At 44.0% G+C, this 24923-nt stretch overlaps 1 protein-coding gene across 6 annotated transcripts in view; it reads left to right on the top strand.

Moving 5' to 3' along the window:
* The window catches only part of LOC125464294 (unconventional myosin-XVIIIb-like), a 370537-nt gene that overhangs the window by 9036 nt on the left and 336578 nt on the right, over positions 1–24923 (top strand). Inside the window, exon 2 of one of the 6 annotated variants that reach the window (XM_059654942.1) lies at positions 22006–22141. The exons of the other annotated variants lie outside the window; for them this stretch is intronic. The gene's annotated coding sequence lies outside the window, so the exon portion shown is untranslated. The remainder of the gene's footprint in view (positions 1–22005; positions 22142–24923) is intronic. 6 annotated transcript variants of the gene reach the window in all.

Here is a 24923-nt window from a genome sequence, read left to right as displayed (position 1 = left end):
AACTAAGACACTGGGGAGAACTCCTCCACTGATTAGCTTGGTTTTCGTGGCGAGTTTGTGAAGTCAGTCTGTTCTTGAGGAGATAATGCATTTGGAGTTTACTTATCTGGAGCCTTCGATAGACTCCTTGAGTTATGATGCCTAGTGTTGGGCACTGACACTCAGGAAGGCTACATCAGCCTTGGAATGAATAGAACACAGATCTACCACAAAGTCAGTGGGCAATGCTATGGCATTAGGTCATTTAAAGCTAGGTTGGAAAGTGATCTGATGGAAGTTTTAAAATGTTGCAAAGATTCAATAGCCTCGATACAAAGAAGTATTTCCTAATGCCAAGAGATTTAAGAATGGGGAGACATTAACATAATTATAAATTAGATTTAAGTTGTTTCAGAGAAATCAAGAGGCAATTTTCCACATAAAGGACAGTACAAATCTAGAATGCTCTCACTGAAAGGTTGTGGCTCTAAAACAATTGGTGCTGTCATTTGTGTTGGATAAGGACATCTAGGGAAATAATATTAATAATAACAATAAAGGTTGGTAGATGGGATTGATGAACAGATCAGCCATGATCTAACAGAATGGTGGGACTGGGCCAAGGGACTGAATGGCCTGCTTTGTGTGAAATTTCTCCAAATGGGCCACAGGAAGTAGACTTCATTAACTTAGGCTGCTTATAAACTCAAGCCTTGCCGTTGATGGGACGGTATCGTTTTACTCCTTGACCCAATACTTCACATTTTTGGCACCTCTCACCTCCCTCACTACACAACCCCCCACAACCCCTCCCCCCACCCATGAAGTAACACCTGCCTCCCAATCTCTGTCTCTCAGAGATTTGCTACATTACTCTCGCAGCAATGCAGCAGCCCCAGTCAATGGGCTGCCCGGGGCACCAATTCCAAGGTACTACCGCTCATTTAAAGAGCTCCTATTCATTGGCCCCTTTAGCAACTCTCTGATGGCCATATAAACACCACCCTCTGTCACTGCAAGTGAACTGGATCGACCCAGCTCACCCACAAAGGTCAAGCGCTCTGTTCACTAATCACCAGCCCTTTAGCACCTTCCCCAGGAGGTGAGGTTAGTAGGTAGCTGGGGGTGCGGCTTGGGGTGGGAGGAAGGGATGGGTGAGAGGAAGAACCGGTTAGGGAGGCAGAGACAGGTTGGACTGGTTTTGGGATGCAGTGGGTGGGGGGGAAGAGCTGGGCTGGTTGTGTGGTGCAGTGGGGGGAGGGGACGAACTGGGCTGGTTTAGGGATGCAGTAGGGGAAGGGGAGATTTTGAAACTGGTGAAGTCCACATTGATACCATATGGCTGCAGGGTTCCCAAGCGGAATATGAGTTGCTGTTCCTGCAACCTTCGGGTGGCATCATTGTGGCAGTGCAGGAGGCCCATGATGGACATGTCATCAAGAGAATGGGAGGGGGAGTGGAAATGGTTTGCGACTGGGAGGTGCAGTTGTTTGTTGCGAACTGAGCGGAGGTGTTCTGCAAAGCGGTCCCCAAGCCTCCGCTTGGTTTCCCCAAAGCACAACCGCCCCAAGAGGATCCCCCTCGTGCTCACACACCACCCTACCAACCTCCGGATACAACGCATTATCCTCCGACACTTCCGCCATTTACAATCCGACCCCACCACCCAAGACATTTTTCCATCCCCTCCCCTGTCTGCTTTCCGGAGAGACCACTCTCTCCGTGACTCCCTTGTTCGCTCCACACTGCCCTCCAACCCCACCACACCCGGCACCTTCCCCTGCAACCGCAGGAAATGCTACACTTGTCCCCACACCTCCTCCCTCACCCCCATCCCAGACCCCAAGATGACATTCCACATTAAGCAGAGGTTCACCTGCACATCTGCCAATGTGGTATACTGCATCCACTGTACCCGGTGCGGCTTCCTCTACATTGGGGAAACCAAGCGGAGGCTTGGGGACCGCTTTGCAGAACACCTCCGCTCAGTTCACAACAAACAACTGCACCTCCCAGTCGCAAACCATTTCCACTCCCCCTCCCATTCTCTTGATGACATGTCCATCATGGGCCTCCTGCACTGCCACAATGATGCCACCCGAAGGTTGCAGGAACAGCAACTCATATTCCGCCTGGGAACCCTGCAGCCATATGGTATCAATGTGGACTTCACCAGTTTCAAAATCTCCCCTTCCCCTACTGCATCCCTAAACCAGCCCAGTTCATCCCCTCCCCCCACTGCACCACACAACCAGCCCAGCTCTTCCCCCCCACCCACTGCATCCCAAAACCAGTCCAACCTGTTCCTCCCACCCCAAGCCGCACCCCCAGCTACCTACTAACCTCATCCCACCTCCTTGACCTGTCCGTCTTCCCTGGACTGACCTATCCCCTCCCTACCTCCCCACCTACACCCTCTCCACCTATCTTCTTTACTCTCCATCTTCGGTCCGCCTCCCCCTCTCTCCCTATTTATTCCAGTTCCCTCCCCCCATCCCCCTCTCTGATGAAGGGTCTAGGCCCGAAACGTCAGCTTTTGTGCTCCTGAGATGCTGCTTGGCCTGCTGTGTTCATCCAGCCTCACATTTTATTATCATTTAATTGCTCTGTCGCATTTGCAGTTTGGAATTGCATGCAGTTAAATAAACAGGCCAGATCCCATGGTATCAGCGACCAACAGGATTTATCAAACAGCCACGTTCCACAAATGTTTCCGCAATATATTTAGCCGAAGTTACAAATCTTACCAAGACAAGCAGCTTGAGGAGAATTTTTGTATTTGCATAGGGTCGGATCTATCACTGAACATCTACATGAAGAAGTGATATTTTGTAGTGCAGCAACCTTCTCTTTCCTTTAATTCTTTCATAGGCTGTGGGTGTAATAGCCTAGTGGTGGTGTTGCTGGATTGCTAATCCAGAGACCAAGTTTTGAATCTGGCCATAGTAGACAGCGGAATTTGAATGTGTATAAAAATTTGGAAATAGGAGTGCAACGATGACCATGAAGGCATTGCTGATGGAAAAACCCATCTGGTCCTCTTTAAGGAAGAGAACTACTAGCCTCCAAATGACTCCAGCCCCACAACAATGTGGTTGATACTTAATTGCTTTCTGGGCAGTTAGGGATGGCCCATAAATGCTGACCTAGCCAGTAATACCCTTGTCCTGTGGCTGGGAAAAACAAAAAGGTACTCAATTTTCAGTCTTGGTCTGAAAAGCAATAAAGACAAATGTGTCAAAGTAACATCAGACTGAAGGGTGGAGGATTGTATTTTGTTCAAGAACTGTCATTGTCATACAAGGCATGCTTTATCCCTGAACATTTTAGCACATTCATCAACATCATTAAAACACACCATTAAGACAGAGCCTTGGGGGCTGTAGCAGCACCATTAGGTGCTTTACTGCATGAATATGACTGACTAATTAAACAGGGAAGAAATCCTTCTTGAAAGGATGAGCAGAAATGCCTGTAATTTTTAATTTGATTAATAAAGGACTGTGGGACCTACTGTCCTTCAGGTAAATAGTAAAAGTTTGAAGCAGTAATGTTGCTATTTTTGAGTGAGTCCTGCCAGGAGTGAAGGATTGAAATATCGCAGTCTGTGCTGACAGATGTAGCCGAACGGATTCTCATATTACGAACAGATGTACAGTGAGGAGTGGATGTTTGACTGTATGATATTAGCACATAGTACTCTCACCTCGAAATCAGACAGTGGTGGTTTGTAGTCCCACTGCAGAGACAAGGGTGTAGGAACCCATGACGGTGTATTACTGAGGGAGTGCCACAGTGGCAGGTGTGCATCTTTCAGATGAGATGCTCATTTGAGGCTCCAGTCACTATATTTGGATGTGAACTTAGGTGGTATACTATCCATTACACTACCATTTTCAGTGTCATCTGCAAACTTACTAACCATACCTCCTACGTTCACATAAAGTTTGCGGATGAAACCAAAAATGGTGGTGTAATGGACAGTGAAGAAGGTTACCTCACAGTACAATGGGATCTTCAACAGATGGGCCAATGGGCAAATGAGTGGCAGATGGAGTTTAATTTAGAAAAAGGTGAAGTGTGGCATTATGATAAGGCAAACCAGGGCAGGACTTATACACTTAATAGTAGGACCCCAGGGTAAAGTTGCCAAATAAAGAGACCTAGGGCTGCAGGTACATAGTGCCTTTAAAATGGAGTCACAGGTAGTCAGGATGGTAAAGAAGGCGTTTGGTGTAATTGCCTTCATTGGTCAGTGCCTTGAGTATAGGAGTTGGGATTTCATATTGCAGCTGTACAGGACATTGGTGAGACCACTTTTAGAATACTGTGTTCAGCTCTGGTCTCCCTGCTAAAGGAAATATGTTAAATGTATCGCTGTTCCTTCACTGTCGCTGGGTCAAAATCCTGGAATTCCCTCCCTAAGGACATTGTGGGCCAACCCTAGGCAGGAGGGCTGCAGCAGTTCAAGAACGCAGCTCACCACCACCTTCTGAAGGGCAACTAGGGATGGACAAGAAATGCTGGCCCAGCCAGCGACGCTCACATCCCACAAATGAAGGACAAAGCAATAAAAACCGAAAGAACTGCGGATGCTGTAAATCAGAAACAAAAACAGAAATTGCCGGAAAATTTCACCAGGTCTGGCAGCATCTGTGGAGAGAAACCATATTTAATCTTTTGGGTCCACTGACCCTTCTGCCAAATAGGATTGGAAAGATGTTGTTAAACTTGTAAAGGTGCAGAAAAGGTTTACTAGGACGTTGATAGGATTGGAGGGTTTTAGCTACAAGGAGACGCTGAACAGGGTGGAGCTTTTTTTTTCCGGGAGCATCAGAGGCTGAAGGGTGACCTTATAGCAGTTTATAAAATCATTAGGGATAATAGATAGGATGCATAAGCAAGGTCTCTTTCTCATGGCAGGGGAGGGCAAAACTAGAGGCAGAGGTTTAAAGTGAGAGAGAAAAAATTTAAAAGTGACTCAGGGGGCAACTTTTTCATGCAGAGGGCGGTGTGCACATGGAATGAGCTGTCAGAGGAGGCAGGTACAATTACAACATTTAAAAGGCATCTGGATGGGTATATGAATAGGAAGCGTTGAGGGGGATATGGGCCAAATGCTGGCAAATGGGACTAGGTCAGGTTAGGAAACCTGGTTGGCATGGATGAATTGGGCCGAAGGGTCTGTTTCCATGCTCTATGACTCTGTGACAATAAAGAATCCCAAAGTGCATTTTGAAGAAGCACATGGTAGTTCTCCCCCATTTCATAGCAAATAAAACAAAGAACTGTGAACGTTGGAGATCTGAAACAGAGACAGCAGTACAGTTAGATTTCACGTAGAAATACAGTATAACCTTCCAATGTGGAATGGTGGATTCCTGAAGTTTGGATTTTTCTGGATGATCGAAAGTCGAACTGCAAATATGTGAACCGGAAAACTGCTGATGTAAGCATATGGCTGTGTCATTACCAATGCAGTGTGGTGTGACCAGTGTAATTGGAAAGGGCCTGAAATGATGAGGGATGCACTGACGGATGTAGCTAACAGCAATGGTGCAGATTTGGTGAGCTGTGGGTGGAATCCAGACAGTGGATTTGGGAGGGGCGTGAGGTAGGTGTTGGGAGGATATGGCCATGGTAGAAGCGGAGGAAGGTGGCAAGACCAGCAGAGTGGAGAATGGTTGGGCAGAAGACCATAAGACCGTAACCAAGAGACCGCAGACTATAGGAGCAGAATTAGGACATTCAGCCCATTCAGTGTGCTCCCCTTTCAATCACGGCTGATATATTTCACAACCCCAATCTCCTGCCTTCTCCTCATAACTTTCGATCCCCTTATTAATCAGAAACCTGTCTATTTCTGTCTTAAATGCACTCAATGCCACAGCCTTCTGTGGCAATGAGTTCCACAGATTCACCACCCTCTCGCTGAAGAAATTCTTCTTTTTCTCAGTTCTAAAGGATCGTTCCTTCACTCTGAGGCCGTGCCCTTGGGTCCTAGATTTTCTACTAGTGGAAATAGCTTTTTCATGTCCACTCATGTCCAGGGAGATACCCTCTCAATGTTTTAAACTCCATTGAGTACAGACCCAGAGTCCTCACCCACTCTGCATTTGACAAGCCCTTCATTTTGGGATCATTCTTGTGAACTTCCTCTGGATCTCTCCAAACCCAGCACACCCTTCCTTATCTGTGGGGCCCAAAATTGCTCACAGTTTTCCAAATATGGTCTGACCAGAGCCTTATACAGCCTCAGCAGTACATCTCTGCTCATTTATTCTTGCTCTCGTGAAATGAATGCTAACATTGCATCTACCTCTCTAACTGCCAATTGAACTTGCATGTTAAGAGAATCCTTTACTAGGACTCCTAAATCCCTTTATGCTTCAGATTTCTGAAGACTTTCTCTATTTAGAAAATAGCTTACACTTCCATTCTTCTAACCAAAGTGCCTGTCCTCACACTTTCTCACATTGTATTCCATCTGCCACTTCCTTGCCCAACCTCCAAGCCTGTCCAAGTACTTCTACAGTCTTCCTGCTTCCTCAACACTACCTGTCTCTCCGCCTATTTTCGTGTCATCTGCAAACCTAGCAATAAAGCACTCACTTCCTTCATCCAGATCATTATTGTATAGTGTGAACTGTTATAGTCTCAAAATAGACCCCTGTAAAACTCAATAATCACTGGTTGCTATTCTAAAAAGCACCCCTTTATCTCCACTATAATAAAATGTGAGGCTGGATGAACACAGCAGGCCAAGCAGCATCTCAGGAGCACAAAAGCTGACGTTTCGGGCCTAGACCCTTCATCAGATGAAGGGTCTAGGCCCGAAACGTCAGCTTTTGTGCTCCTGAGATGCTGCTGGGCCTGCTGTGTTCATCCAGCCTCACATTTTATTATCTTGGATTCTCCAGCATCTGCAGTTCCCATTATCTCTGATCCTTTATCTCCACTCTCTGCTTTCTGCCAGTCTGCCAACCCTCTATCCATGCCAGTACCTTGCTCCTCACACTGTGGGCTCTTATTTTATTTAGCAGCCTCCTAGGCAGCACCGTGTCAAAGACCTTGTGGAAATCCCAATAGATCACATCGACTGGCTGTCCTTTACCTAAATTGATTGCTACCACCTCAAAGAATTCAAACAGACTGGTCAGGCATGGCCTCCCTTTGATGAAGCCATGCTGACTCAGCCCTATTTTACTATGCGCTTCAAAGTACTCATTCCTAATAACAGACTCTAAAATCTTACCACTGGCTGAGGTCAGGCTAACCAGCCTATAACTTTCTGTTTTCTGCTTTGCTCCTTTCTTAAACAGGGATCTTACCCTAGCCATTTTCCAGTCCTCTTGCACCCTCCTGGCTCTCGTGGTTCTGTAGCAGCAGTGAGGTCTCATCAGTGCCATCCATGTTGGTGGCCAGTGGCCATCTTTGTTGGCCATCTTGGCTTTGGTAGTACATGTTCTGTAAATAGAAACCTGGAGCATGAAACAGGACAAAAATGTTGTAAAGCAGAAATGAAAACTAGTTTACTTGTCCAAATATCCTATCTCTCATGTTTTGGCCTCCAAAGTACCGCCCTGAAATGATGCTGTGAACTGCTTCTGTCTAAAAGATTTTTGAACCACTGGAATTTCGAAACAATAGATACTAGGACTGCGGACGTTGCAGTGTATGTCAATAGTGAACACAAAAATAGACCATTCAGAACAATATGAATGTGCCAGAGTTTAAGGTGCAGATGAGCTCTCATCTGCTTTACTTGGTTTTACTTCAACTGAAGGAAAAGAATAGCGAGAAATGTTTGTGCTACATCATTAAGTTATACCGTTATGCAGAATACTTAATAATTAACAATTCATATTTAATTGAATACTTAATGAGATGAAGTGAACCAAACAATGAAGGGCAAATCAGGAGGAATCAGATTCTAAGTGATGTTGGACAATCTCAAGATAGCCAGGCTTTACAAAGCATTTATTTGTACAATGAGTTTCACCAGCTAGATCAATTTGCCTGGAATGTGGTTGAGGACATAACTAATTTAGATGGAAAAAGAACAGAACCTACATTTATATATCACCTTTCGGGTCATCTCAAAACACATTGCAACCAATGATATTCTTTTAAAGTGTACAGTAGTTGCTGTTGTTATTTTAGCAAACTCAGCAGCCAGTTTGTGTACATCAGTGTTCAAAAATAGCGACAGCCTGTTATTCTGTTTTGCCAAATGTTAGTGGAGGGGTAAATGTTATCCAGAACACTGGTCGAAACCCAATGTTTTTCTTAATGCAGCGCTGCAGGATCCTGAACAGTAAACATATCCTGCTGTAAAGTGACGGCCAAAAGGCAACATCTTCAACAATCTGGTATCCCTTCTGTACAACTGCTCAAGTCTTCAAGTGAAACATCAACTCATACTCCTGGCTCACAGTCAAAACTGACACCACTGAGCTAAATGTGGCACATACTTAAGAAGGTCATTCGAACTGGTATTCCAGAAGAATGAAATTAAGTGAACCAGTTTAATCAAAACCTACCTTGCGAAAGAAAAAAAGCTTGATTTTATATGATGATTTTCAGTAACTTTGGGAAGTCACAAAGTGCCTTACAGCCATTGAGAGATAGTAAGAACTGCTGATGCTGGAGTCAGAGATAACACAGTTTGGGGCTGAAGGGACACAACAGGCCAAATCTGAAAAATCTGAAGAAGGGTCCTGACCCGAAATGTCAGCTTTCCTGCGCCTCTGATGCTGCCTGGCCTGCTGTGTTCTTCCAGCTCCACACTGTGTTATTACAGCCATTGAAGTACTTCTGAAGTGCACTTACTGTAGTGATGTGGGAATCATGACAACATTAAGAGAAAAGAAAAGTAACTACAAGGATCTGTAGCATTGATTGGACAGATTTTATTTGAAGGACAGGATTTCTGACAGTGTAACATTGGGCGACCCATCTGGATCAAGTCTCTTGAGTGCGACTTGAACCCACAATGCCCTGACCCAAAGGTCAGCATGCTTCTCACAGAACCGTGCCTGTGATGTTTTATGAAGTATGTCAGGGATTGATTATACCCATCAAATGACCTTTAGGCACATCAGTGAATCCAGTGGATTGATGGATTCAAATAAAGAGCTTGAGTTTCCAGTTCAGGAAATATGGCTGAGGCTTCATTCATACTTTAGCAATTCACATTTACTCAATCATCATGAGGAATTGTGACAAATAGACCTCGTTGTATTCATAATTTAACCCTTACACAGTGCTGATATAGACCATGTCGGACCAATCCCCTCACTAGCCATTTGACAAAATGCCTCAAGGGTAGTTGTTGGAATGAGTCAGGAAATGTCGAAACCATCAATATCAAACCGAATGAACAAAGCCAATTGCCATGGACTCTACCTTGGTTAAAACGAGGAGGACAAGCATGAAATAGGTAAAGAAGCAGCGATCAAGCAATGCCAACCATGCGAGTTAAAGGCATGTGGATGATAAAAGAAGAGAATTGAAAAGCCAGTAAGAATAAGGCAAGGAAAAGAGAGGGGAAATTAAGGCAAGTAATGAGGGTGGAAGAAGTTGTAAATAATGGTGGAAAGGGAGCAACAGGCATGTCAACAATTCCTGTGCCATCTTTGTAGACCATGTTGGCTTCCCTATAGGGCAGACAATGAACCATGGCCAACTCACACAGTACAGAACAACTGCAGTTTTTCTGGGTCTCTGAAATGACTCTGCTGTTGAACTATTTTGAAAACTGTGCATTGCATTTCTACCTACTGGATAATTCCCTTGTTTTTGGCTAATTATGGACTGAACTGTACAGCCTGCCAATATGTACAGTGACGAGACACTCTTGTGGTGCAGGACACTGGTCAAAATGTTTGTCTACAGGCCCTTGAAGATTTATCATAACTTGTCCAAACTGTTTGGTTAAAAATACTTCCAACGTTGAATTGACGGAGTAAAGCATGATGGGAGATGTATAAGTAAATGGTGATGGGTGCCAGCTTTTACAGTAAGCAAAATCCTTTCAGACTGCCTCGTCCCTAATGTAGGATGGGCTGTCGTGGTGGATGAGTTGAGAAATATTTACTGATGTCCTCGAGATAATTACATCTGTCTCAGTGATCCAGAGAGGTTGCAACGAATCCTGCCTCCCACCGCATATTGAATCATCTGATTGTTTGATGATTGATTCTTGGGGCTTGCCTCCACTGCATCCCAGCTTTGTCCTGTTGTTTTCCTTTCATATAATTATGTGGCACAGAGGGAGGCCATTCAGTTCAGTGTGCTGGTGCTGCCTCTTCAGAAGAGCTGCTCAGTTAATCCCTTGCTCCTTTGCAATAATCCTGCAGTTATTGATTGGTTTTAATTTCTTTTTCAAGTATAAATTCTGATACATTTTAGAAGTTATTATAACACGTTTTCCATTGCTTTCTGGCAGTGTATTCCAGATTGTGATAACTCACTGCGTAAAAACAAAATCTTCTCACACTTCCTGTTGCTCCATTGCTAATTATTACAAATCTATGGTAGTTTGTTCAGTATTTATTTGATAATGCCAGGAGGCTTTTATGATCCTGATATCAAATGTGAAGCAATGTCAACTTTTTTAATTCACTTGTGGGTCATGGACATTGCTGGATGGGACAATATTTATTTATTACCTGTCCCTAGTGCCACGCCTTGGGATGATGGTGGTGAGCTTCCTTCTTGAACCACTGCAGTCCACCTGCTGTGGGTTGGTCATTTCTGAAGAGGGACCCTGACCTGAAACGCCAGCTTTCCAGCTTCGCTGATGCTGCCTGGCCTGCTGTGTTCCTCCAGCTCTGTGCTATGTTATCCCTGACTCCAGCATCGGCTGTTCTTACTATCTCTGATGGTCTGATGGATTTAAAAAAACTTCATCTGTGTGATGCAGACTTTGCTGACCAGGCCAGCATTTAATGCCTGTCTCTCGGTGTCCCTTGAGAAGGTTATGGTGAGCTGTGTGCTTAAACCGCTGCAGTCGTCCTGCTGTAGGTGGCCCACAATGCCCTTAGGGAGGGAATTTCAGGATTTTGACCAAGCAAGAGCGAAGGAGCGGAAATGTATTTCCAAGTCAGGATGGAATGTGACTTGGAGGCGAACTTGGTGATGGTGGTGTTCAAAGTGGAGAGTATTCTATTACACTTCTGACTTCTGCCTTGCAGATGATGGACAGGCTTTGGGGAGTCAGAAGGTGAGTTACTTGTTGCAGCATTCCTAGCCTCAGACCTGTGTTCAAGCCCTACAATTGGCATTGGATACTGTTTTTGATTTACAGTGCCAGCACCCCCTGATGAAAGGCTATTCTCCTTGACTTGAATGAGAACAGCTGACAAGTGTAACAAGCTTCCTTCCTTGTTGCTTGTGCTAAATGACAAGGCTGGGCTGAAGTTAATCAATCTCGGTATCTCTAGTTGATGGGGCAATGTACAAAAGGCAAGGTGAAGCAGGCATGCGGGTTTCATCCAGGTAGGTTCACAGTAAGTGAGGGTTTTGAGAGCAAGTGAAGATCTGAGATTCAGCCTTGTCCAGGCCATGAGTTGGATGCGTGTCTCTGTGTAGTGGCCCTGGCACAGCATTAGTGTGAGAGCCAGTGGTGTACCTGATGTCCAGCATTGACATGCAGAGCTGTCTTGTCAATGGATCAGAGACGTGCCATGCGGGTTCTTAGAGGGTGGTACTAATTGGATGCCAATGTCCGTGGATGTGATATGCACATGGTGCTTGTGCCCATGATACATACCCTGAGATGTTAGTGCACAGTGTCCAACATGGAGGCCCTTCTAAGCAAGCATCAAGCTGAGATTCTATAGGTGCGAGGCCGGAAAAGCACAGCAGGTCAGGCAATATCTGAAGAGCAAGAGAGTCAATGTTTCAGGCTGAAACCCTTTGTCAGGACCCAGACTGATTTCAACTTCGAGTTTTCTCAATGTCTTGCTTCTTTGGTCAGTTAGAAAGCTGAATATTAATGTGCCAATTTCCTCTAGTCATTTTATGGGCTGAGGACATCGCTGGCTAGGCAGCATTTACTGCCCATCCCTAACTGCCCAGAGGGCAATTATGAATCAACCACATTGCTGTGGACCTGGAGTCACATGTAGGCCAGACCAGGTAAGGATGCCAGTTTCCTTCCCTAAAGGACATTAGTGAACCAGATGGGTTTCCCCTGACAATTGACAATGGATTCCCAGTCAGGTTTAGATTCTTAATTCCAGATATTTATTGAATCCAAATTCCACTATCTGCCATGGCAGGATTAGAACCAGGATTTCCAGAATATTATTTGGGTCTCTGGATTAGCGGCCCAATGAGAACACCTCTAGGCCATAACCTTCCCCTTTGGGCTCTCAACAAAACATTTCACAAGCAATAAACTCCCTTAATTGGCAACTCGCTGTGCCTAGGAAAAGTCTTGTCATGCCACTTGTGAAAAGCTTAAAAGATGAAGTGAGATGCTCTTGACACCATGATTAGCTTTGGCAGACATTTTGACCAATTCTGTCACACATCACACTACAAGTGGGAAATTGGAAAACCAATGATGAGTTGATTTGTCTTGTTCACAATGAGATGATGAGGAGGTGCTCCCAACTTATTGAAATATATTCTGATCAGATTTACATAAGATACAGCCATAGAGTAGAAGGTAAAGTCACTACATTAGAGAGAGATGACTGGTGGTTGTTTAACCCGAAGGTCACTATCTCCTGGTAGGCATTTCACTTGCCAAGTTAAGAGCCCATGAACTTAGATTTCCTGACCCCTGTTCTTCTGCTGTAATGAGACCCTTTTTCTTGTTTTGCTGCTTCTAATATTGTCTCACTGCTGTTGGGTTGACCTTTTTGTATGGGTGACCAGTCATTGAAGACCACTGACATGCTTCTTTAGCTAAAAATGAGCACAGGCCATCTGAAACATGGGTTGAAAGTAAAATTCTGCCCTGCTACTCTTGTGAAAATTGATTCTTTTTTGTATCTTTTAGGATGGCCCTTTAATAATAATTATGCCTTTGGATCCCAAATTGTTCCTGAAGTTTTAGTTTACAGGGTGGTTCCACCAGTCCTCAAAGTCCATCTCTTCCACAGGAAGTTTTGACGTTGTTTTATTTCTCTAGTTCTCCTCTCACATTTGCCCCAAACAGCATCTGTAGGAAGCTCAATTCCCCCACTCCCAATCAGGTCTCCCCTGTGTTCTGTGTAAGATTGAGTTATCTCAGAGCTCTGTCTTAGTACAGACCCCTTCACTTACCACAGGCCTATGACAGCTGGTTGACTGTGAAGGGCAAAGTGCCGACACAAGTTACCGGTGCCTGAGAAACAATGACATTGGCATGTTCTGCAGTATGTGAGGTGACCTGCTATGCTGGGCCACTGCATCTCATTATCCCCTGGTTTCTGTCAAGTGGGTCCTTGATCTTGGCATCAAAGCTAACAAAACAGAACTGTGGAGAGTGAGTGCACAAGAAACACTTCATGAATTTGCAGACTGTCGTACAATCCTCAGCACTGAGCATTACTTGATTTCAGCCTATCAATGGTTACCTTCAGTGTGTTAAAGAAACTGAATTAATACTGAGTTCGAGATGAAAAAAGTTGACCTATTATGGTTTAACCAGCCACTATGTACAGTGGACAAATCAACTTAATGCCACCATGCCCATTGTAAGTGGTTGACACTATACTTGACATAGAGTCATAGAGTCATACAGGAAGAAAACAGGCCCTTCGATCCAAACAGACGATGTTGACCATAATCCCAAATTAAACTAGTCCTGCCCACCTGCACTTGGCCCATAGCCTTCCAAACCTTTCTTATTGTGAGGGCTTTTGAGTACAGGAGCAGGGATGGGTTGTTGCAGTTATACAGGGACTTGGTAAAACCACACCTGGAATATGGTGCGGTTTGGGCCTCCTTTTCTGAAGAAGGATGTTCTTGCTGTTGAAGGAGTGCAGCAAAGATTTACCAGGCTGATGGGTCTGACGTATGAGGAGAGATTGATTAGGTAGGGATTGTTTTTGCCGGAGTTCAGACAAATGAGGGGGGATCTCCTAGTGACTTATAAAATTCCAACAGGACTGGACAGGGTAGATACAGGGAGGATGTTCCTAATGGTGGTTGTGTCCAGAACCAGGGGTCACAGTACAAGGATTGGGGATAGATCATTGAGATCGGAGATGAGGAGACATTACTTTGCCCAGAGAGTGGTGAGCCTGTGGAATTCACTACCACTAAATATAGCGCTTGGGGGTGAATGGGATCAAAGGTTATGGGGAGAAAGCAGGATTAGGCTGTTGAGTTGGATGATCAGCCTTGATTGTGAAGAACGGTGGAGCTGGCTGGAAGGGCTGAATGGCCCCCTCCTGCTCCTATCTTCTACGTTTCTATGTTTCTATTCATGTTCTTATCCAAATGTCTTAAATGTTGGAACAGTACCTGCATCCATCACTTCCTCTGGGAGTTCCTTCCACATATGAACGACACATTACATAAAATATTTGCCCCTTTCTCCTTTTACCTTAAAAATACGCCCCTCAGTCTTGAAATCGCCCACCCAAGGAAAAAGACACCGGCCATTCACCTTGTCTATGCACCTAATGATTTTATAAACCTCTATAAGGTCACCCCTTAGCCTACTACTCTCGCGTGAAAAAATGGCCCAGATATCCAGCCTTTCTCCATAACTCAAACCATCCATTCCCAGCAACATCCTGGTAAATCTTTTTTGAAAACACGCAAGCTTATCCTTCCTATAACAGGGCGACCTCAAAACTTGACATAATACTCCAGAAGAAGTCTCACCATGATCTTGTACATCCTCAGCATGATGTCCCAGGTCCTATATTTAAAGGTCTGACCATTGAAGGCAAGCGTGCTAAACTTCTTAGCCAAGCTGTATACGTGACCCAAGCTTCAAAGAATTATGTACATGAACTTCCAGATCCCTCTCTTCTACAGCACTACCCAACACCCTACTTTTAATTAAATAAATCCAGCCCCCTTGTTTGATTTTACAAAATGCAATACCTTGCATTTACCCAAATTAAACTTAATCTGCCCATTGCCTCAATTGATCAACATCTCTTTGTAATTTTAGACACTTCTTCACTATCCAATATTCCACCAACTTTAGTGTAGATTACAAACTTACTAACCATGCCTCCTATATTCTCATCTAAATCGTTCATATTACTGACAAATAAAAGAGAACTTAGCTCCAAACCCTGTGGAACGCCAGAGGTAACAGGCCTCCAGACGGAAAAACAACCCTCCACCACTACTGCTGTTTGTCTCCTGTTGATAAGCCAATTTTTGTATCCAGCTGGCCAGCTCACCCTGAATCCCATATGATCTGACTTTACTAATTAGTCTACTGTGCAGAGCCTTGTCAAAGGCTTTACTAAAGCTCATGTAAACATTGTCCATTGCTGTGCCTCATCAATCTTCTTAGCTCCTTCCTCAAAAACTTGATCAAGTTTGAAACACGATTTCCCTTGTACAAAACCATGCTGACTATCCCTAATCATTCCATGCGCTCTAAGTGCATATAAATCCTATCTTTGAGACATGTTTTACTGTTAAGAATTTCTTGCTAGTTGGAAACACCCAGATCCTTTATCCTCCATATTTATGAAACAACTGCAAAATTATGACAAAATTTTTTAAAGTTTTAAAAATATACTTTATTCACAAAAAAGTCTTTATGTACATATATAGTCACTAACACCTGCCAGATGTGAACCACTTCAACTCCCCCTCCCACTCCCTGGGAGACGTGTCCATCCTGGGCCTCCTCCAGTGTCACAATGACGCCACCCACCTGAAGGAACAGCACCTCATATTCTGCCTTAGAAACCTACAGCCCAATGGTCTCAATGTGGACTTTACCAGTGTCAAAATCTCCCCACCCCCGGCATCATTCAATAACCAAACCTCCCTCTCATCCATGCCTCCTTAACCTGTCCGTCTTCTCTCCCAACTATCCACTCCTCCCACCTCACTGACCAATCCTCACCACTGCCTACCTGCACTCACCTATCGCCATCCCACCCACCTTCCCCAGCCCCACCTCTCCTCTTTCTATTTATTTCAGAGGTCCCTTTCCCCCTTCCCCATTTCTGAAGATGGGTCCTAACCTGAAATAACAAAGTGTGGAGCTGGATGAACACAGCAGGCCAAGCAGCATCTTAGGAGCACAAAAGCTGACGTTTTGGGCCTGGATCCTTCATCAGAAAAGCTTTTGGATGAAGGGTCTAGGGCCGAAACGTCAGCTTTTGTGCTCCTGAGATGCTGCTTGGCCTGCTGTGTTCATCCAGCCTCACATTTTATTATCTTGGAATCTCCAGCATCTGCAGTTCCCATTATCTCTCCTCCACACTTTGTTATCCTGGATTCTCCAGCATCTGCAGTTCCCATTATCTCCTAGCCCGAAACATCAGCTTTCCTGTCCCTCTGCTGCTGCCTGACCTGCTGTGTTCATCCAGCTCCACACTGTGCTATCTCTGACTCCACCATTGGCAGTTCTTACTATCTCCAAGTCACTAACACAGTTTGGTTCTGTATAGTAGCATATGAAGGAACAAACAAAGGTTGGAGTTTGACGCTATCCAACATACCAAACCAAAGGCACATCTCACTAGTACATGACTATATTTACTCACATTTGAGGGACTGGATGGTCTGAATAGACCGTCTATTTAACTTCGGTAGAAAGACCTCAGACAGTGGTTTTTCTCCACTGTCCCTTGGCAGCAGCTGCCCTAAGCTTTCATGTATCCCTCAGCACTTAGCCCAAGGAGGAAGTTCCCTTTTGGTTCTTGCTTCCTGGACCTGAATGAAGACTGTGAACCATTGGATCTTCTGGCAGTTTGTTCTATCTCACTGAGATAGCAAGAACTGCCAATGCTGGAGAATCTGAGATAACACAGTGTAAAGCTGGACGAACACAGCAGGCCCAGCAGCATCAGAGGAGCAGGAAAGCTTGACGTTTCGGGTCAGGATCCTTCTTCAGAAAAATGAAGAAGCGTTCTGACCTGAAACATCAAGTTTTCCTGCTTCTCTGATGCTGTTTGGCCTGCTGTGTTCATCCAGCCTTACACGGTTTTCTTCCTCAGTACCTGTTTAGGTCACACATTGAAATATCTGTCTGAATGTCATTTTGTCTCAATGCATTTAAAAACTGAGGATGACCTCTGACTTTGCGCTGAGCAGTGAGTCCCAGCTGAATCAGTTGCTGGGAGCTATTCAACGGTGATGGGGCCTGGCTCCCCATCCCCGTGACTCAGAAAGCTTTATATAGATGCAAATCAAACTGAACTTAGCTCACACTCCTGATGACAAACATGCCTGCGAGGCTGATGAGGCACAGATAACTCCCAGTAAGGGCATGCTTGTGTGTTAGACAACCAGGTCACATTGTTCATTACTCTTGACTAATATGTTATTCTTGAAAGGAGCTGAGAAAGTGAAGAAACACGACATTTCAACATTACTTCTCACCTAATGATTATCGCTCTGTACTTTGAATTTCCCTGGATTCAGGTCAAATGTTTTTTGCTGCAGGAGGTGGCAGTTTGAATAACAGACAGCTTTGAAAATGTACCCAGGTTGAAAGCTCTGGGCTGGGTAGTGAAAGGCAGTTGATTCTGACCTGCTGCTAATGGTGGAGAAACAAGCAGGCTGAATTTTTTGAGAAGGATTCATTTTCATAGCACCTTTGGATTCCCCTCAGCATTTCAGTCAAAGAAGTGCTTTTGAAGCGCAGCCACTGTTGTGATTTGAGAAACGTGGCCGTTTGTGCACAGCAAGATCCCACAAAGAACAGTGCGATAATGATCAGCAGTCTGCTGATAATGTGGTTGTCTGGCTGTGAACAAGACAGCCCCAGTAGATGTGCAGCACGTTTAAACAAAAGGATAGACAGTGAGCTATCCAGGATGAAAGACCAATGTTATGAAGAGATAGTAGGAACTGCAGATGCTGGAGAATCTGAGATTACAAGGTGTAGAGCTGGATGAACACAGCAGACCAAGCAGCATCAGAGGAACTTCTTCAGGGTAGGGCCTAGGCCCAAAATGTCAGCTTTCCTGCGACTCTGATGCTGCTTGACCTGCTGTGTTCATCCAGCTCTACACCTTGTTATCTCAGCAATGTTATAGCCTGGAATTTCTGAATGAGTGGGCCATCATTGCACCGAAATAGAGTCAACTGTTGAAAACTTTGCCTTGAATCTGATGCTCTTTTTTCCCAAATTACTTCTTGAGGAATTTGGAAGGCGTGTTCTGTGATCAGAGCAAAGTATGTCCAACTGACGTAAAACAGCAATCCGTGCTGACTACAGAAGCTAGAAATAGGTCATCAAACCAGTAAAACATTTCCAAGTAGTTGCAGTCAACCTGTACAGTGCTCTATGTAGGCTTTGTCTTGAGGACTGAGCCAAATTTTAATTGCCAAGAGTCACAGAAACACATAATATAGGAAAAGGAGTAGGCCATATGGCTTGTGAGCTTTCTCTGCCATTCAATAAAGTCATGGTCATTCAACTCAGTATGCTGATCTCCCCTAATCCTTTGACTCCTTTCGTCAAGAACTGTATCTGCACCTTTCGTGAAAGTCTTCAATGTTTTGGCTTTCTGTGGCAGTGACTTCAACAGGCTCACCTCTCTCCAGGTGAAGAAATTTCTCGTCCTCTCAGCTCTAAAAGGCTGCCTCGCTTATTTTTGATTGTCATCCCTGTCTGCAGCAGCAAAGGCATTGTCCATGGATGGTTAAGATGAGGGAGACTTTCCAGAGAATGAGGACAGTGCAGATAAAAGCCAGGCTCCTGATGATCACTGAATCAAGGGGCTTGAACTATAACGGCAGCCTTAAAGGGTGGGAATTCCTGACCTTGGAAAGGTTGGAAAGTTATGCAGGTAAACAATATTACAATGAAAATGATATGGAACAGGTTAATGTAGGCAAAGTAGATAGCAAGATAACAAAGTGTAGAGCTGGATGAACACAGCAGGCCAAGCAGCATTTTAGGAGCAGAAAAGCTAACGTTTTGGGCTAGGCCCTTCATCAGAAACGACTAAGGGGCACATTTGTGCTTTTTAACCTAGACAAGTTATAACAGAGAGGCAATGCAAATGAAGTACAGTGTATAAAAGATAAATCTGGGAAATCTACTTTGAATGACTGACATTGGAACAAGAGGACACAGATTCTTTCCTGTAAAATCACATTTTGGTTTAAAATCTGGCCTTTTTTGCGCATAATGCACATGGCGAAGCTGAAACCTTGGAATCACTTTGGAAGCAATTGAGTGTCATGGTTGAGCTGAGCAGCCTTTCCTAATCTGTGTGTTCTTATTTTGAAGAAATATGAAGTGACTGAGACACTAAAATTAGTTCACCATTTGCAGGGCTGACACTTTAGTACATTTCAAAGCAATTTCAAAGCAAAGTCTTCTAATCTGCAAACATATTTCAATTCGTGGAGTTACCTTGGAAGCACACTGCAATATTCAGGCAGTGCTGAATTGCAAGATTTATAGCTTTAGGTGAAAGTTAGGATTGAAAATACTGTCAGTTTGTTTTGAAACTGTTCACTCTTGGGCACATCATTTTCTCTGATGGTCCTGATCCAATTGCCTGACGGTTAACATGGGCCACATAATGCAAAACATAAGATCAGAGATACACCACTTTAAGTCCTCAACAATGTTTGATTATAATATTGTGGCAGCGACTTCCCCAGCTGTAAAGGACTTTGGAATAAGTAGTAGGAGCTATATAAATGTGTATATTTCTCTTCTTGATTGGTTCACTTCCCATTCATCTACAATAATTCCATTCTTTACATGTTACAGATGTTACCCCAAGGACTGTATTAAATATACATTTTCTTGCCTTTATTTCCCTGCTGTGCTCACATATCACAATCTCTCTCCTAGCTGCATTTTAATTTGTCTGTCCTTCCATTTCGTAATCAGCCCATTTTCCTAACTTTTATTTCTCTTCGGTATATATTTGTATTAATATTAAATTAGGATTCAATTAAATAATGAATAATAATGAGCTGCTGGTTGAATTTAATAATTGACTTAATGAATGGCAGTCTGGGCACATTAAATCATTAGTGTCAGAGATTTTGTGTTGATAGTTATTTACAGCGCTGGCTGATGTGCTTTTTTCAGTGAAAAATGCTGAGTCGATTATGAATTTAAGGAATACCTTTTTGGCAGTATGCTACATGCCAATGAGCTGTTGACAGCAAGTAGTTAATAATGTAATAATTGGGTAGTTTTATTAATTACCCATGTTTCTTGCACTGAGTGCTTTGTCACCATTCTAATCTCACCCTTCTGATCCCCATCTGCTGTTATTCCAGATTAATTACTGATGGCAGCTCTCCAATAGAAACTGCTCACAAGCCCCTGTGCTCTTTCTGCTTCTTTTACATCTGCTGACTTTTAAAACTGGTGCCATCTCAAATCCTCCTTTTGACTCAGACATCAGCTTTGTCTTTCCAGGAGATTGTCCACTGAGCTCATGACCTACTGGTATGGGGGAAACCATCCTGTATGATTGGCATGGTGGCTCAGTGGTTAGCACGGCTGCTTCATGGGACCCGGGTTCAATTCCCAATCTTTGGTGATTGTCTGTGTGGAGCTTGGTCTCCTGTTTCTGCTTAGGTTTTCTCTGGATGCTCCATTTTCCCCCCACTATTCAAAAATGTGCAGGTTAGGTGGATGAGCCATGCTAAATGTGGGGTTACAGGGATAGATTGGAGATCTGGGTGCAATGTTCTTTGGAGGTTTGGTGATGACTTGATGGTTTGAATGGCCCCTTCCTGTGGGCTGCAAGCTCTGACACCATGCAGGAGAATATTGTTTAGAAAGTACGCCAAACTGTGTAAATCAATTATTTAAAGACTAAATAGATGAAATGGGACTTGCACTAAAAATAGCATTGCCATATTTGTAAGTTTAACTCAAGGGTCTAGGATTGCTTAGCCCAGTTGATTGGATGGCTCCTTTGTGATGTGGGGTCATGCTAATATTATTGGTTCAATTCCTGTGCGAGCTGAGGTTACCAGAACTTTCAGTGCAGATAAGGGGCATGTGCTATATTAGCTCCAAACAAACATTTTGCCTTTTATTCACCTCACCTGACCCTATTAGTGTATCTCTCTCTTCATTTCTGACCTCGTGCCTATATCTCATTCCCTTTAGCATTCCACTGTAGCTCCCTGGGTGTATAATGTCTGACAAAGCTCTTACTATTTGAGCCATAACAACATCACAATTCTAGCAACACTGAAAAGTATTCTGAGATGCTCCTTTAAAGCTACAGCCAAGACAAAATTTGACACTGAGCCATCAGGGCAGCTGACCAAAATCACAATCAAAGATACTGACTTTACCTCTTTTCAATTTGTGACATACAGAGTACTGGAGAAAGCTGAGGAATAAAAAATATGTTTGAAGATTCAAGGGCTTTGTGTAAACTCTTAGAACAATCTACTGTCAGATCTCTTCATTCAATGCACTGTCAAGAATGATATACTCACTGTTGTTTTTCATTGGTATATGTCAGCTTTACACAATATGGGCAATGCCTGCGCAGCAGCTAAATTGTTGCACGCTTCCTCCGACACTGCCAACCCCCCCAGCTATTGATCTTACCTCCAGGCACGAATCTGAACCTACAGAGCAGCCTGAATTGAACAATAAACAATTACTTTTCAAAGTAATCAATTTAAGGCAGGTGATTATTAAGATCGCTCTAGTAACCTGCCTTCCACAAAGCCTGGCTGACCTCAAAAGCAGCAATTGTGTATCATTTGAGAAGGTTAAGCAGTGTCTGTAGATTGTGTCCAGTATCTGGAATATTTTGTCTTTTTGTTCATTCCGAACCAGCCTGATTTTAATTTGCCTTTCTCATTATTGATGTATTTTATGCTCCTTTCTGAAACGTGACGGGACTGATTTTCGATGCCATTGCCCATCAGGCGGAGTGACATTGTCTGGCTCATGCTCTTCATTGGAGGCTTCTTCAGAAAGGGCAGGCAGGATACCGTTTGAGAAAAAGGCAAATTGGAGACTGGGGAGAACAAGGGGCTGAAGCAAATTAGTGTTACTCAGAAGGTGAGTGTCTAGGTGGTGATGCAGTGTGACATGAACAGTGTATGTTCAACACAAAAGCAGAAATTCCATAGGGTTCAATTACCAGCCCAGCTGAGGTTACCATGAAGGACTCTGAAACCAAAACAGAAGTTGCTGGAAAAACTCAGCAGGTCTGGCAGCATCTGTAGCGAGAAAGCAAAGCTAGCATTTTGGGTCTTGCGACCCTTCTTCAGAACTAGGAAGAAGTGGTTTACGTGTTGAAGTTGGGGTGGGTGGGTGGGTGGGGAAGAGAGTGAGACTAAACGATAGGTGGGGATGGAGCCCAGAGAGAGAGAAAACAGCAATTTGGGCGATAAATGAATGGGCTGTTGTCAGCCAAGGCAAATCAATAGGGGCCATTGGTGGCTGACAGTCTTTTTTGTGGATCTGAACCAAAAAAAACCCAGGAATTGCTGGAGAAACTCAGCAGATTTGGCAGCGTCTATGGCAAGAAAGCAGAGTTAGTGTTTTGAGCCCGGTGACTTCTTCAGATGGACTTGAAATGTTAACTCTTCCTTCTACCCACAGATGTGCCAGATTTGCTGGGTTTCTCCAAACTGCTTTTGTTTAGATTGCACACATTTTGCTGCCTTTGGACATGGACTGCTTCCGTATCTTAAGAGTCGTGAATGGTTCTGAACATTTTGCAGTCATCAGTGAATGTCCCCACTTCCGACAACTCCAGCAGAGATGTCCTGGAGCTGGGATGACTGACCTCCAAGAGTCATAACCAATATTCCCTCGAAGCTACATGGCTACACAAAGCTGTGCTTAGTGTCTGTGTGGCAAACAGCACGTCAATATCATCACGGTATTAACTTCCAGTCCTGTAAGTCACTGCCATGCACAGATGATTGGCTGAAGACTTGCATCTGTAATGATAAGGATCTCTGTAGGAGATCAATAGAGCCTCCAGATCAGACTTATTCCTGAGACAGCATGACTATCCTCTGAAGGGGTAGAGGGCAAACTTGACCTGTTCTCTGGAGACTTGAAAAACGGGAGGCGATTTCATTGAGACTTGCTAAGATATTTCTCCTGGTTGGGAAGAAAATTAAATAAAAAAAACCTGTTACGGACAGAAGAGGAGAACATCGCATCACCAGATGCCTTAGATGTAAAATGTTCACGGTAGATTGGGAGAAATTTGAAAAGAACCATCATTGTAATCAGACTGTAGTTATCGCATACTATTTGTTCTTTTTGGAGGTGATGGTCTCTCTGGTCAATTCTCGTAATTGATGATGGTGTATGTATTGAACACTGCTAGGGGGTCAATGTTAATCATTAACGTGACTATTTCTCAGGGCACTTTGCCCAGGCCAGCCTGTGGTCAGAGAATCGTGATGGCTGACCACGTCTACACATGCTCTTTGCATTTGGGTAGTGTAGGTGGAGAGGCTTAGATTAGTTCACAGGTTGGCGCAACATCGAGGGCCATAAGGCCTGTTCTGTGCTGTATTGTTCTATGTTCTATGTTCTATTACAATCCATTCAGCCCCATTCCCCCACTCTGACACCATTGTCTTTCGAGTTCATTTCCTTTATGCTTTGTTTTGAAAACATTAATTGTCCCCACTTCCACCACTCTCATGCATGCTTCTCCTCCACTTCAATGGTCTTGGGCCAGTGATTCCCAGGTGTCTGTGAGAATGTCTCACTTCGCCAATGTGGGCCTTGAGGGTATCCCTGAAACACTTCCTCTGTCCACTTGGGGCCCGTGTGCCATTTCTAAGGTGGGAGTAGAGCACCTGCTTGGAGAGTCTCAAAAGCCTACTGTCTAACAAATATTCTTTCTACAATGAAATGACTCTCAATCTATAATACGTCACCAGTACTAGGTCACAATCCCATTTTCAGAATATTGTCCCAGACAAGAGGCAGGGGTGGATTGAACAAATCTTATTGTACTCTTCTGTCCAGAATGGAGGTACATTTTTATTCAAGTTTCTTTTCTTATTTTCTTTTCCCCTTCATAATGACACAGTGCTATGGTTCCCCAGCCCCTGTTTATCAAGTACAATTCACAGTGGCTCACTGCAAATTTTTTTGGCTTCAAAAATGTTGAGTTTATTACTGCATTCAGGACAATACTTAGTAACACATTCGCCCACACATGTCCCAGGAAAAGGACAGGGATAAAGTTACAAATTACAAACGAGTGTGAGGTAATGAATTTGATTGGAAGATCTTTGGAAGATAATACAAAATGAAGAGTATAATTCTAAGAGGGGTGCAAGAGCAGAGGGACCTTGGTGTACATGTACACAGCTCATTAAAGGTGGCCAGAATGGTGGAGAAAGCAGTTAATAAACTGTACAGTGTCTTCAGCTTTATTAATATGGGTACAGTAAAAGAGCAAGGAGACACACTTTAGACGTCATTTGGAACATTGTGTACAGCTGTGGGGGGCACCTCATAGAAAAGATGTGAATGCATTGGCGAGAGTGTAGAAGTAATCTGTAAGAATGGTTCCAGATATGAGAGAGTTCAGTTCTGAGCACAGGGTTGAGAATTTGGGACTGTTCCCCTTGGGAAGGAGAAAGCTGAGAGGGGATTTAGTTGAGATTTTCATAATCATGAGTGGGCTGAACAGCTAAGGAGAAGCTGTTTCCATTTGTAAATGGAACAAAAATGAGAGAGAAGTGCAGAAGAGTATCTGTGGGCTGGCTCAGTGGTTAGCACTGTTGCCTTGCTGCATCAGGGACCCGGGTTCAATTCCAGCCTTGGGTGACTGTCGGTGTGAAGCTTGCACTCCCCCCAT

This window comes from Stegostoma tigrinum, chromosome 26, assembly GCF_030684315.1.
Source record: "Stegostoma tigrinum isolate sSteTig4 chromosome 26, sSteTig4.hap1, whole genome shotgun sequence".
Lineage (NCBI taxonomy): Eukaryota > Metazoa > Chordata > Chondrichthyes > Orectolobiformes > Stegostomatidae > Stegostoma > Stegostoma tigrinum.
The sequence above is the reverse complement of the archived record's forward strand: the minus strand, read 5'-3'. Positions and strand labels throughout refer to the sequence as shown.